Consider the following 15708-nt stretch of genomic DNA (forward strand, 5'->3'; position numbering starts at 1 on the left):
GGCCAGGGTTGACCATTCCTTGGGATAATACTTAAGGATACTCTATGAGACGTGACACTTGAATAGTGCTATGCAAGTTCAGGAGAGGAGCACTTGGCTAAATGGTGACAAAAGGCACAGTAGCAAAGAGACAGGAACATGGCTGGAGCTTAAGAGTATCTGCTTTGGAGTGTTTCCTTATTTAAGATGTCAGGTAGAACTTAGTGATGTAGACAGTTTCAAAAACTGCAGCCTAGGAAAAATATGGTTCTTCTTAGCTCATGATTCAAGAATTATTAAAAAGAGTGATTGAACATTCTTTGGAGATGCTGGAGTCCGCAATAAAGGTTTTGCTGGACTTTAAAGTGTTAACAATCATGCCTATGAAGATAAGCATGACGGAGTATGGAGAAATTTGGTTTATTTCTGAGAGAGCCTTCTCATCCTGGTGAATCAAATAATTTCCCTAGAAGGGCATAAATTCTTAGTTTTAAAATTCCAAATACCATGCTAATCAAAACTGAAATTCAAACTTTTTTTTTCGGGAAGGGAAAAGAAACTGCATTCGTAAACTATGTCACCGTTAAATAATAAAGACTAACAAACTTTGTAATCAAGTTTGGATGGGCACATTCAATTTCTTTCATTAAATCCTATAACCAATTCAAAATTTAAGTTTCAAAAACAAAATTTTCAGTAGCAAAACGATTTTCAAGTCAAAGGACAGATTTTCCTTTAATTTTAACCCTACATAGCACACTATCTGGTACATTAGATGTTCACCAGATGTTTCCAGAATTAAATAAACCTCCCATAAACAAGCAGTAGGTAAATTTCTTGATAAGAATGTAATAGAAACACCAAGAAAAGGTTAATAAAATGTTTCTCATATTATTTCCTTTCATTATTAAAATTTAATAATACTCTTCAAAGACACTAATTATATTTGTGCACATAACCCAATTACTAAAATGCAGGACTGCCTCTCAATTATCCACTTTGTATATTATCCCTGTTAAATTTTTAATGCCTAGCTGGTTCACCACACCACCCTATGCATTTCTAGGCTATACAGGCCCCACAACATTTGGTACTTCTCTGTTAATCTAAACTGAACTTGAAAAGAAACTAAAGAACACTATAATTAAGTTAAATCTAGTGGGGTGAACAATACCACCAACAACCGCACCCAATTCACAGCCAGATTCCAACTAGTTGTTCATTATAGGAAGTTTGCGGTAAGTTCTACAACTCAGCTAAAATCAATTCAGATCACCTGCACTTCTTCCTCACATTTATCTACTACCAAATATTTCAATTGCTAAACTTTTAATCACCTACAGTTCCAAAGTTATTTTCCCCCCTGAATTCTAAGGTCTTCCAATGTCACTAACGTGACTTACTCTGGAATATTATTCTGCTAAAGTAAAAACTAATTAGTAAATTTATTAAAGATAGTACAAGTCATCTGAGTGTCATACTATGAAAAATATGGTTGCTGTTTGCATGGACCTGACACCTGGGATGTTTATCAAAACAACTCTTTAAATTTGGTAATTAGAGGTAACTACCATTTATTCACAGGCTCCTGTGAACCATCTTCTTCCCATTAAACCCACACGCTTTGACAGCTTCACTTTTTGCTTGCTTCTGAAGAAAAACGAGTTCCACAATCACCATGCTTCTTCCTATCTGTTGCTTCTATTTTTGTAGTAAAATAAAATGGCAATGAACCAAAAATGGTATGTACTCAAATCAAGCACAAACATGGGAACGATGCCACTGCAACGGTGCCTCTTAAGTGATATTTCAAACATGTTTTCCGTTATAATTAACACATTTCCTCAAAGAGAAACAGTGTTTATCACTGCCTTGGGTCAGTGATGATTTTAGTAACTCCAGTTCTCAAGTTTGCCTGGGACACAAGGGGACAATGAAGTGATCATGGAACACTGCTGAACCAGTCACCTTTCCAACCGTCTGAAGTTACCTAAGAGCCGCGGCAGGACACCAAGTTGCTTCATCCCATGAAACCATTCTCAGACACTCTTTGTATGACACAAAGAACATCTACCCCACCCAAGTTACTTTCCTCTAAGTTATATCACTTTCTTCAAAATATTAAGATTCACCATTTTTGAAAAAAGGCCCTAATTTTGTTTTATTTCTTTTTAAATTTTTATTAGTCTATTACAGTTTACAGTCACTATTATGCTGTATTAGTTTCAGGTGTACAGCATAGTGGTCAGACAAACCTGTACTTCACAAACTGTTCCCCCCAATATATTTCAAGTATCCACCTGGTACCACACAGTTATTACAATATTATCGATTCTATTCCCCATGCTGTACTTTATATTCCCATGACTATTTTGTAACTAGCAAAAGGTCCTAATTCTAACTAGTAATTTTTAAAAAGTGGAAATTTTAAAGAGTCATGTCACAGTGATCCAAGCAGGGCTTTCTTATATGAACTTTATATTATATAAATATCTTCTAGGCTACAAAATAAAGGTGTGAGGTAGAAATGGCTCATGCTGATTCAGGGAAATAATCCTTTTTATTAAGGTGCCATTATGAATTTCATTTGGGAAATGGAGTATATTACATTTTCTTCCAAAATTCACAAGTGACATCAAGGGAAGTAAAAGTCCCAGAAAGCCCTGAATGATAGTCCCCTTTTTGGTTTTAATGCTGAATACCAACACCCTACAGACGCAGTGCACCACAGAAGGCATTCTGGGAAATCATGGTCCACACTAAAATAAGAAATTTAGTTTCATTTAATTGTTTAGCAAACATTATCAGAGTAAAAATTAAGTTCTAGTAGTCATAATGGGGAGAAAATGCATTTTGAATCAACAGTTATAAATATTAATCTTAAGAATTTTAGGACATAATATACTGTTCACAATAATTAGAGGAGATAGTTTATCGCTTCATATTCATTTTGAAATATCCCCTAATTTTTGTGAGCAGTATATAAATGATGCTTTTTCATCTACAGTGACTCCCTCTGGAATTACCCCAAATCAAATAACAGTCGCTTTGGTGGGAAAGAAAGAGAAGACAGATGCAAATCTCACATAAAGCAACTGAGCTAAACAAGAACCGAAATCCCTGATATTTGGCAAGAGGTTAACAATCTGTGATATATTTATATAAATCAATGAGGAATGTGGCCAGGCTGCCTAGAACCCTTACACTCACAAAACAAAAGAGCCAGACAGGTCTCAACATTTGAATATAAACACTGGAAAAGAACTCCAACTGTGTGACTCCTTGTGTTGACCAACATCTCAAGACTTTTTAAACTTTTTTTTTTGCTATTCAGTAAACTGACAAAAATACCATTTCAATGACTGCATGACTGCAGTTCCATAAGAGAAATATAATCACATTGCGTTGAATATGAACATTATCTCAGATTACTTTTAAAGGAAAACTACCATTCAATATTTATCCATTCCAGCTTAGCTTAATGTGACCCAAGAAAATGCTCAAAAAGTAGAAGTGAAAAGGGGTTCTCAGCACTTATTGAGGCTATGAATCCAGTTTAGCTGTAAAAACACAATCCCAAAGAGGCAGATAGGTTAATGCCATTTCACAAGTAAATCAGTCAAGCCCCTTGCTATTCTAGTAAGTAATTCTCTCGCTGTCTCTCTTGTCCTGATCTCCAGCTGCAGGGCAGAGAGCAAGTACTGTGGTTCAGCACAGCTCAGCTACCCAGCTGTCCCAATGATGTAATTATCTTCTAATAAAATATCTCCGTGAATTAACTCTGCATCCTACCCATTGTAATTCCTAATGACTGCTTCCTGTTCATGTTCTCAATTTAACTTGCTATTCTGGGTCTACTGCATGGGCAAGTTGTCTTCACCTAATGGATGGGATTACATCCAATAGGTTTGGGATTGCCAAAGATTATAATTTACAATGGTCTCCCAAACAACATGCTTTGGAAACACCAAGCCCTGCCTTTCTATTGTGGTTATAATAAAAGGGAAATCTGCATTATTTGCTGTGATTAAACTCTGACCTGTCACAGGAAGGTCTATGAGAATTTTTTTCCAGTCACTTTTCCCCCCATACTCTTCAATGTTTGGACATCAAACAGTAAGCTATCTGGCACAGCTGACTAAGGGCGTTAAACAAAATTATATTTGAACTACATCCTGCCTTTGGAATGGGGAAGAATTTTTTTAAATCTCTAATCTCTTCCTTTATAATCCATGAAGCACATTCTGTGGCTATAGATTGCATGTACCAAATTTATGTTCACACATTCCACTAGCTAGCCCTGCACCGCTGGATACTGGCCAGGGTTTTATTTTGTTCATTCAATATGGACTGGGCGGACGTTTTTTCTCAACCAACACTGGATGGTGTAATTCCAGAAGTATTTGCCACCAGCAATAATGAGCAAGCTACCAGAAGGACAGAGCCATTTCAGCAGCACTCATAAACCGACCATGTGTGCAATTTATCTACCTACCATGTGCAGGCAGTGTGGCTGGTTTTAGGGATTCCAGCAGATTCAAAGATGGGTACTGTTTTTGAGAGCTTTACTATCTATTGGTGGGAAGAGACTGATAATGTAAAACTAAAAGTACTTGATACATGGGCATGTATTGCTTCCAAATAAATTCTATAAGCAGTTAATATGAAACCATGTATCACATCAGAGTAAATTCACTCTACATCCTATTATGGTGTATGACTGTGGTGTCGCCTTTCTACGTCTATTTCCTCTTCTGGAAACCGTATTCTCATTTTTTGTTGAGGAACCACTCTAGCCCCTATATTCAGGCAACACGGGCCAGGGGGGCTGGGTGCAGGATGGCATGCAAACCTATCCTGGGAAAACAGGGTGACAGTGACTGATTCGGGGATGGATAGGCCCATGAGAATCGGTCCCAGGAATTTTACTAAAACTTCTTGGAGAGTAGAGCTGTCTTTATTCTGGGATCACCAAACTTGCAGCGTACGAGCCTGCAGCTGCTGCTGGCCATCTTCGTCATCACTTTAGTGAGCCTACCGTGGTGAACGCAACCACCAGTGCAGAGTCGGAGCAGAGAAGCCCAGATTCCGGATGACACTGTTTATGCACCCAGACCCGCTTACGCCCGACCTACCCCTGCATTTATCTGTATGTGAGCCAGTAATGTCACTTGTGCTTGCCCGGTTTGAATTGGGTTTCTATACCTGTAAGGTCAGTGGATAATGGGGAAAGGTCACATGGGGCACTAAGACCCGGGAACTTTGGCTAGGACCGCCCACAACCAAGCGCGCCAAGAGAAACTTCCCAAGAGCCCTTCGGAAAAGAGCGATAGTCTGCCAGCCAGTGAGATTTCACCACATCATATTAGCTCGACCACCCTGGGGACCCTTTAAGTATCTCTCACGCAGGTCACCCCTTGCGATTTCTCCGATCCCTGACGCCCAGGACCAGAGAACATCGTCAGGGCAGCACAGTACTCAATAAAGCCTTTACTATTCCATACTTTGTGGCTCCGGCCCCTTCCTTCTTTCTCAGCGGGGGAACAATACCTTAAAATACCTTACAACAAAAGATAGTCCTAAGGCATCAGTATTTTGAAATTAAATGACTAAGAAACATCAATATATGAATTCAAATACATCTTACATACTATTTAGGAAAACTGAATTAAGCTTAAGCACACAAGCAATGGTCACTTCCTCAAGGTAACTAACCCAGATTTTTGACTTGCAGGAAGACTATTCATCCTAAATGGTTCTCGAGTATGTACACTGGATGAAAGTAATTGATATTTCTAATTAACAGATAACTAATATTCAATTCATAATTAATATGAATACTTACTTATTAATATTTCCCAAGGAGCCATGAGGCTTCTTCCCAGGATTCCTATTTGAGGTCTCTGGTCTGACCACAGACACATTTTTATGGAGAAAAAGTAAAGAAAGGAAGAAGACAGACAAACTTTCGCCAACAGGAATATGGAACCTAGAACAGGAAAGGTAGGAAGAGAGGAGGCAAGAAGAAGTACTTGAAAATAATACCAAGGTACAGAATTTAATCAGTGTAAAGGTAGAGGACAATGCTTGGACATATGTTCTGAAACCTTCAATTAAACAATCCCTCTCCTGCTAGCTGTTGCTTGAAACTAGGAACTAGAAGTACAGTCAGTACACAGGAACGCCGTATCAGCAGCAACTCTAAATAAAGCAGGGAAACCCTTTTTGTTACTTACTGTGACACTTAAGTCGACCATAACCTGACAAAGAAATACAAAGTCAACATCTTTTACTTTGTATTCTTTGTATACCTTTACTAAATTATTTTATTCCTTGCAGCCTTAAAAGAGAGTGTTATAAGAATGTTTCACAGTTCATTTTCTTCCATAGTCCATCTATAAAGTTTCTACTGATCTAGTTTTAGCTTCTGTCTACATACCCGGGGCAATGAGGACCTATTGAGTTAATATCTTTGCATCCATTAACCAAAAAATGTTTTACAAATTAAATGGGAATCCCCCAAACTGGGCAAGTTTACAAGACGTGACTTGCCTACAGTAAATATTTAAAATTGAGCAAACTCTAAAACTTGTATATATAGAAGCACACAGCAACTGATCAGCACAAAACTGGTATGCTATTCCTAGCTGGATCCCGAATAAGCCTATTTGAGATGTCTTAATAGGTATATGGACTGCCTATCTATTGCTCTGCTCATATTCAAGGTGAATTCCTAAAATGGACATTAAATACTAGAAATCAAATTCCTTCCATAGTCCTACAAGAAGCATGAGAGTCACTCTTATATTATCAAACACAATTCTTTGAACTGCTAATACATTTTATCTGAATGAAGTGCAGCGATGAATGTGCAGCATCCCTCTGTTAAGCAAATGATACACTATTAGGGGAAGAAGAAAGCATTAGAAAAAAACCAAATGAGGAAATCACAAAAATATTTTTTCCTTTCATAGGAATGGTAGCAGGGGCAAAATATTCAATGAGTGAATACTGAATCACTATGCGGACGACTATGTTCCCAAAGTCAAGAGAAGGGAAACAGCAAGAAGATGATGAGTGGATACTGTTGCTGAGCCCACTTCCAATACAAATTAGTTTTGTAAATTAAAAAAAAATAAAGTCAACTCGATGAAAAGAAACATGGCAATTGTAAAAATTAGGAATATTTACGTCTTGATTAGTAGAAACACCACTGACCATCTCCAGCTACAGCCAGCAATGAGAAAGTACTTTTAACTGTTGAGGTCTCTACCTACACATGATTACCTTAGTTGTAGCCTTTTCCTTACACAGTAGTTAGCTTCAACCAGCCATTCACACAGATATGCTGGTCAAAAATAAGAGCCTCCATCAGAAAGGGAAATCTAAGAATAATAGGCAAGCCAGAAGACAGGGAGAAGAGAGCAGAGAACCTATTCGGGCAAATAACTGATGAGAACTTCCCAAACCTATGGAAAGAGCTAGATCCTTGAATCCCAGAGGCAAACAGAACACCTGTGGATTCTAGTTACCTCAATCCAAAGAGCCCTTCTCCAAGACACACTGTATTAAAACTACCAGAAATTAATGACATACAATAGCCTAATGGGACTGAATGAATTAAAGAGACCAAAAAACTTGCAACATTTGGTGTGAGGAAGGGGTTGGGGGTCCCCATGTCCTAAAACCTACTGGCAGGTCAGAGATTCCAGATCAGCAAACCAAAGAATCATAAACTAAAAGTGCCTCTCCATATCTTTGCTTATTCTTCTAATTCTCCACAGCACACATCACAGTGTTGAACACACACTAAATAGCCAATAAATGTTTACTGAATGAATAATGTTTTTCAAAATTAAAACTCAGGCAAAAGTCAGGAGCAAAGTAAAAGAGAGGACCTTAAGGTCATTAGGAAAGCGTGGTACTCTGACTAAGCCAAATCTTAAAACCAAGGACTCTCCCGCTACTACCCTGCTTTCATTAATCAACACTGGTGAGTTTGCTCCCTATCTACTAGCTACTTCTTCACAGTTTAACATTTTGAGTCCTCACAACTCTATGGGATGTTACTTATTTTACAGATGAAGAAACAGATGTAGGTAAACAAATCTTCACTGCAGCATCATTCATAATAGCCAAAAAGTAGAAATGACCTAAATGTCATGAACAGACAGAATGAAGCATATTCACATAATGGAATACTATTTGGTAATTGAAAGGAATGATGTACTGATACATGCTATGACATGGATAACCCTTGAGAAATGATGCTAAGTAAAAGGAAGCAGTTACAAAAGGCACATAGGACATGAATTCTTTCATATGAAATGTCCAGAACAGGCAGAGCCACAGACAGAGGCTGCCTCGGCTGGGGGCAGTGGGGAAGGAGAGGAGGGGGAGGAATGGAGAATGACTGCTGATGGGTATTGGCTTTCTTTGTAGGATGATAAAATGTCCTACCATTACAGCACGGTGGTGGTTACATAACTCAGTGGGTATACTAAAAAACCACTGAACTGTATACTTCGACAGGTGAATCTGATGTTATGTAAAGTATATCTCAATAAAGCTGTTTAAAAACAAAAAGAGAAAAGAACTGGCCATAGGGAGGTGCAGTACTTTGCCTAAGGCACAAGGACAGTAGGTGGTGAGGACGTGAAGCCAAGCAATCTGGTTCCATAGTCCAGTTTCCTAACCCCTCTGTCTGTGGCACAGCATTTGGGGGCAGTGACCTCTCTGTGGCAAATGAGACACTGCTGACAGGCACTGTGGGAATGCCAATGCCCAACTGTCTTTGGTAAGCTTGGCTATCCCAGTATGTGCTTTACATGCTGGGCTGGAAAAAGAAGGTGTTCAGAAAATTCACAGGAAATATACAATGAAGTTGAGACCACTGATCCCCAAAACTTGCTTACATCCTTCCCTTGACTAGTTAGAAAAATGGCATGCTTCCATTCACCCAGCAGAGTTTAAACAGATATTCTTATATCAAGAAGATGTGAGACCCTGGCTGGTTGGCTCAGTGGTAGAGCTTCGGGCCAGCGTGTGGAAGTCCCGGGTTCAATTCCTGGTCAGGGCACAAAGGAGAAGTACTTATCTGCTTCTCCACCATTCCCCCTCTCCTTTCTCTCTATCTCTCTCTTCCCCTCCCACAGCCAAAGCTCCATGGGAGCAAAGTTGGCCCAGGTGCTAAGGATGGCTCCATGGCCTCTGCCTCAGGGCTGGAATGGCTCTGATTGTAGCAGAGCAACGCCCCAGAGGGGTCGAGCATCGCCCCCTGGTGGGCATGCCAGGTGGATCCCAGTTGAGCGCATGTGGGAGACTGTCTGCACCCCCCCACCCCCCACCCCCACCCCGCTTCTCACTTCAGAAAAATACAAAAATACAAAACAAACAAACAAACAAAAACAAAACAAAACAAAAAAGGGAGCAGCTCGAGCTTGAGTCAGAAAAGCACAGGAACATCCTGGAGAACTTCCAACATTCGATTCTGTCTCCACTTCTGACCTGTAAAGTCCTTGTTCCCCAGTTCTGGGCCTCTCTTGAGGAAAAATGATAAATCTGCCCAAACAAGGCAACTGTCTGTGATGAAGAGTATCTGCTGGGTCATAAAATAAAACCAAGCCAGTTCTTCCTGCCCCGTTCTTAAGCCAAAAACATTTCCTAATCACGTCTCTCCTAGGTGAGCAGATGTGTCCCCACACCAATCCACTCAGGTCCTGACACTTAGGTTCCTATCTAACAAAACCACCACTGAAATTGGTTCCCTTTAAGGAAACAGGTATAACATAAACATTTGAGAAAATGTTAAACTACAGTAATAACCTAAAGAAACATAAATGGGAACATCAGGGATTTACTATTTAAGCCCTTCAAATTCGGTTAACAAAAGTTTTTCAATGATATAAATAGCACAGTATTTGTGAGGGGTTGTGGGAAACGGGTCCCCATCACTGTGGGAGTATAAATTGGTAAAAAAATAAAAAACAAAAACCTTCCTAAGGAGTAACCTGGCTAAAAAATTACATATGTATCTCACATACACACACATATATCTTACATCCACATATATATCACATACACACACACGTGGTTCTTTTTTTTTTTTTTTTTTTTTTTACAGAGGCAGAGATAGACAGGGACAGACAGACAGGAACGGAGAGAGATGAGAAGCATCAATCATCAGTTTCCCATTGCGCGTTGCGACTTCTTAGTTGTTCATTGATTGCTTTCTCACATGTGCCTTGACCGCGGGCCTTCAGCAGACCGAGTAACCCCCTGCTGGAGCCAGCGACCTTGGGTCTAAGCTGGTGAGCTCTTTGCTCAAGCCAGATGAGCCCATGCTCAAGCTGGCGACCTCGGGGTCTCGAACCTGGGTCCTTCCGCATCCCAGTCCGACGCTTTATCCACTGCGCCACCACCTGGTCAGGCACACACGTGGTTCTTAAAGTGATGATACAGATTCCTATTTATTGAACACAGAAAGATGGAAAGGCATTCAGAAAATAAATATTGTAAAAAGAAATGCAGAAAAGAGTATATGCAGTATGATTCCACATACAAAATGGTAGAAAGACAAATCAAGATGCTAACATTGATTATCTCTAGGTAATGAGATTAAAGAATTGTGTTTTCTGCTATCTTCTTTACTAAACTTTCTACAATGAGAATTTATTTTTAACAAGAAAAAGAAATCATTTTAAAAACAAGCATTTTAAAAGCTTTTCTCATTCAAGTTTTCTTCTTTTCATCACTCACATACTTCTCTTCAATCTGCTCCTGAGTATTGAGGAAATCCTACTCAACAATCCTGAAAAGGTGGTTTTAATATTAAATATGTTAAGAACTTAAGTGTTTAATTTTGTTTTAGAAGAAAAAAAAAATAATATTCATGTATTCAACTGCCTCATTAAAGGTATGTGATTTGTAATCCTCCCCCATATGGGATGACTTCATAAAAAAGAATGGGGGAATAATAAAATTATTTTTCCAATATCTGGCTAATTGTCAGATCAAAAGTAACAGAATTACTATGGAATACAAGAGAACCAATGACAGCTCACAAAGTCTTCAAATTACTCTAGTGGCCATCATATAAGCCAAACAAAATCCTGTGTGATATAATTATAGAATTTTCTAAGTACAGCTAGTGCTCGACTTATAACCACGATTGGTTCCGACAGACCAGTCATAACACAATTTGGTGGTAAGTTGAGTAGGCTATATGTACAGTACTGTGAAATGATGTTATAAAATTTTTTAAGTCAGATTTTATCATAATTTTATTTCATTATTGTTATATATCATAATTTTCTTTGTTCATTTTATGTCATTTGTATCATCTCTACACCATTTTGTTTCTTATTTTTATATTCGTCAGGTTTAAGTAAAACACTGCATTACCAGTACAACTGGTTTAATATTTGCAAAGACAATTTCCTGTTGGTAGACATCTTGGGAGGGGTTTGATGAAAAATATCCAAGACACAAAACACAAATTGCTGTACCGAGTCTGGGATAACAGTTGATATGGTGCCCGCGGAGATGGTAGTGCTGCCGGAAGCTGGTCCGCACTGTTGTACGCCCAGCTGGGTTGTGCTGCCCGACGTGGAGCAGTCGTGGCTAGCGATTGTGGTCGTAAGTTGCACAGGTTGTAAGTTGATCAATATTTGTATGGAGAGAGTGTTAGAAATTATCTGGTTCTGTACAACTGTTTTAAACATGCAGAAACACAGGCTAAGAGAGGGCACAATGGAAAAGCTAAATTAAAAGAGTAAGACATCTATGTCTCATGACTGTCAATTTGGTGCCCTTCCTAATAAGATATAAGCAACCAAAGCAAAGCGTGGTTTTTTAAAAAGCCCTTCTAAAAATTAACATCTGACATCTTGCACTTTAAAATGAGATTTTTTCCAGCAGCTATTGTGCTAAGAACACCATCAGGAAACTATTAAAAGATAAGAAAACAGAACACAAATGGAAAAGCTGAAAGAACTGGTATCTCTATCAACTGCTAAGCTTAAGGATCTGGTTAGGCTGTTCTGTGCAGATGTAACAATATATAATAAAAACTGTTATGATTTTTAATATGTCCACACATCAATTTTATTTTAGAGTTTGATCTTTGTTTGAGGTATATTCCAGATAACAATGTAAATATTTCAGTGCCTTTGTAAAGAGCAATTAAAAACTGAAACAGGCCCTGGTCGGTTGGCTCAGTGGTAGAGCGTCGGCCTGGTGTGTAGGAGTCCCAGGTTCGATTCCCGGCCAGGGCACACAGGAGAAGCGCCCATCTGCTTCTCCACCCCTCCCCTTTTCCTTCCTCTCTGTCTGTCTCTTCCCCTCCCGCAGCCGAGGCTCCATTGGAGCAAAGTTGGCCCGGGTGCTGAGGATGGCTCCATGGCCTCTGCCTCAGGCACTAGACTGGCTCTGGTCACAACGGAGGGAAGTCCCGGATGGGCAGAGCATCGCCCCCTGGTGGGCGTGCTGGGTGGATCCTGGTCAGGCGCATGCGGGAGTCTGTCTGACTGCCTCCCCGTTTCTGGCTTCGGAAAAATACAAAAAAAAAAAAAAAAAGGGCCCTGGCCGGTTGGCTCAGCAGTAGAGCGTCGGTCTGGTGTGTGGGGGACCCGGGTTCGATTCCCGGCCAGGGCACATAGGAGAAGCGCCCATTTGCTTCTCCACACCCCCCCTCCTCCCTCTCTGTCTCTCTCTTCCCCTCCCGCAGCCGAGGCTCCATTGGAGCAAAAAGATGGCCCGGGCGCTGGGGATGGCTCCTTGGCCTCTGCCCCAGGCGCTAGAGTGGCTTTGGTCTCGGCAGAGCGACGCCTCGGAGGGGCAGAGCATCGCCCCTGGTGGGCGTGCCGGGTGGATCCCGGTCGGGTGCATGCGGGAGTCTGTCTGTCTCTCCCCGTTTCCAGCTTCAGAAAAATACAAAAAAAAAAACAAAAACAAAGAAAAAAAAAAACTGAAGCAGATAAGAATTTATAAATGTAGCTGCAACTATTACTCCACCAAGGCAGAATTTTTCTTTTGCAAACACCATAGGAATAACTCATACTGCGACTCTGTTAGGTGGCTAGGCAGTCCACAAAAGTGAGGTTTTTAGATACCTTATTCTTACCCATCTTAAGCCCTCAAACTGTTTTTAATAATGAAAGGTTTTTCAAACAAAAACAAACTCATAGATATAGACAACAGACTGGTAGTTACTAGAGGGAAAAAGGTGGAAGGAATGAAGTAGGTAGAGGGTCAACTCTATGGTCATAGAGGGAAACTTTGGGAAGGGAGCATGCAATAAAGTATACAGATTATAATCTTGTGCACCTGAAATTATATAATGTTATTAACCAATGTTATCTCAGTACATTTCACTTAAAAAATGAAGTTTTTAATGGAACTCTTTTCCCCCTGATACAATTAAAAAGACAGATACCTGTAACAGTAATAAATCTGCAAATGGCCACACCAATTATAAAGATGTAATTTGTGACAATAATAACACAAAAGGGGACAGAGCTGTATAAGAAAAAAAGTTTTTAAATACTGTAAGAACTAAGGTAGTATTATTTCAAACTAGATTGGTTGTAAGTTTAAGATTCTGTCACTTCCAGTGTCATCACCAAAAAATTCTTTATTTTGAAACTATCTTCATGTCCTGAGAAAAACTTCCTAGAATCTCCTCTCTAATCTATCATTTATGAGCATTAGGGTGAGTCTGGGACTGTGTCATGAACTTTACCTATGAAACTCATTAAATTTTTTCAATATCCCTATTAAGTAGGTACTATTATTCTCATTTTATAGATGAAGAAGCTGAGATTCAGAGGGTCATTTGTCCAGAGTGACAAAGCTCGTAACATGCAGAACCTGGATTTCAAATAAAAGCCTTTACAGGGTTCTCTATCTCCTCCATCTGGACCTTCTCTAGTTCAAGCCTCATGGTCCTATTCTCCTACTACCACCACCACCACCACCACCACCATCATCAGATAACAGACAAAAAATGATAATTACACTGGGGAACAATTTTTTTTTCACTTTCTGTTGCATGAGGTTTTAGAACTGTTTCTATATATTTCTGCATTGCTGATTTCAAATCTGAAATCTCTTTTTTGGTGCATGCTCTAGTTTTTATGCAATATTCATTTCTTTTTGTTACAGTTAATGGCATGCATTGGTTTTTAAATTGAAGTTAAAAGGCAATGACTCTTGGATTGAATATAACCACAAGGCAATTAATGTTTTACAAACATCACTTTTACATAATTATAGTTGTTTTTATATGTAAAAAATTATTATCTGATAAAAATACCCTCTTATTTTGTTTTAAGATTGAATCATGGCTTCTTCGAGTAGGCGTAAATGTAAGAATAGTCCTGACACCTTCTGTTATATATGTGGCTGTTACACACTTCAACATCAAAGGCGCAATATTTCATCATTTGTGACACGTGCATATATTGCCTGTTTTCAGCAGTTCCAATTGGTTATTCAACTCATCTGCGAGACGATTATAATGAAATAAAAATTGTCCTCAACTTTCTGAAGTGTGAGGAGCATAACTGGATCATTTGTGTGGATCTTAAAATGGTAAATTGCCTGCTAGGACAACAGAGAGGTATCCCGAAGTATCCTTGCTTTCTGTGTTTGTGGGACAGCCAAGCTTGGGAGAAACACTGGACACAGAAGGAGTGGCCGAAACATGAAGCTCTGGAAGTAGGGATGCAACATATTGTGAATGAACCTGTAGTTAATTGAGACAGGATCATTTTCCCCCCACTTCACATCAAACTTGGCTTAATGAAGCAGTTTGTTTAGGCTTTGAATAGAGAAAGTGAATGCTTTCAACATATTATTTCTGCTTTTCCTGCCTTGTCTTTAGAGAAGATAAAAGCAGGTGTATTCGATGGACCTCAAATTCGAACCCTCATACGTGATGAAGAATTTGCCAGGAAGATGAATAAGGACGAGAAAGCAGCATGGCAGTCTTTTGTGGCAGTTACAAAGAACTTTCTTGGCAACAAAAAAGCAGAAAACTATGAACTTCTGGTTCAAAGGATGCTGTTGGCTTTCCACGACATTGGATGTAACATGAGTGTTAAGATTCACTTCCTGAACAGTCACCTTGTTAAGTTTCCCAAAAATCTTGGAGCTGTTAGTGATGATAAGACTACTGCTGGAGCATCAAATAAGATTGTCCTCAACAAGTTCACAAACACAAGAGCTACAAATGCAAATTTTTGCCTGAATAGAATTTAAATAGGTTTTGCGTAAATTTTATGATTAAAATAAGTGTTTTAATATGTTCTGTTTCGAAATTGTGGACAAATTCTGATGCAATCATATATTTTAGTGTATTAGTGTATTTACTGCATTATATAAATTATTATATTTTCACAAAGATGATTCCCAAGAAGACATTCTACCTCATTATGTTAAACTAAATGTTGAAAATTTTACAATAAGATGAAAACCTAAAATCTTGAATTGCAAAAGAACTGTAGCTTACAGAAAAAAAAACTAATGTCAGATTTGAAATCAGCACACTCGAGTTAGGTAAGAACAAGTGTTTTTGTGGATGCAACAAAAATTTCATTCCCCAGGGTTATCTCCTTCGTGGCCATGGGCTTCAGATAGTACCTAAAGGGGGTGAATTTCTAATTTGTCTCTCCAAAACAGTTCTCTCCCCACACCCAGTTACCTCTTGGACAACTTCAACCAACATTC

At 39.2% G+C, this 15708-nt stretch overlaps 1 protein-coding gene across 4 annotated transcripts in view; it reads right to left on the minus strand.

Annotated features, from left to right (window-relative positions):
• The window catches only part of CDK6 (cyclin dependent kinase 6), a 249413-nt gene that overhangs the window by 178291 nt on the left and 55414 nt on the right, over positions 1–15708 (minus strand). The window lies entirely within an intron of this gene.

Source organism: Saccopteryx leptura, chromosome 12 (genome assembly GCF_036850995.1).
Source record: "Saccopteryx leptura isolate mSacLep1 chromosome 12, mSacLep1_pri_phased_curated, whole genome shotgun sequence".
In the NCBI taxonomy this organism is placed as follows: domain Eukaryota; kingdom Metazoa; phylum Chordata; class Mammalia; order Chiroptera; family Emballonuridae; genus Saccopteryx; species Saccopteryx leptura.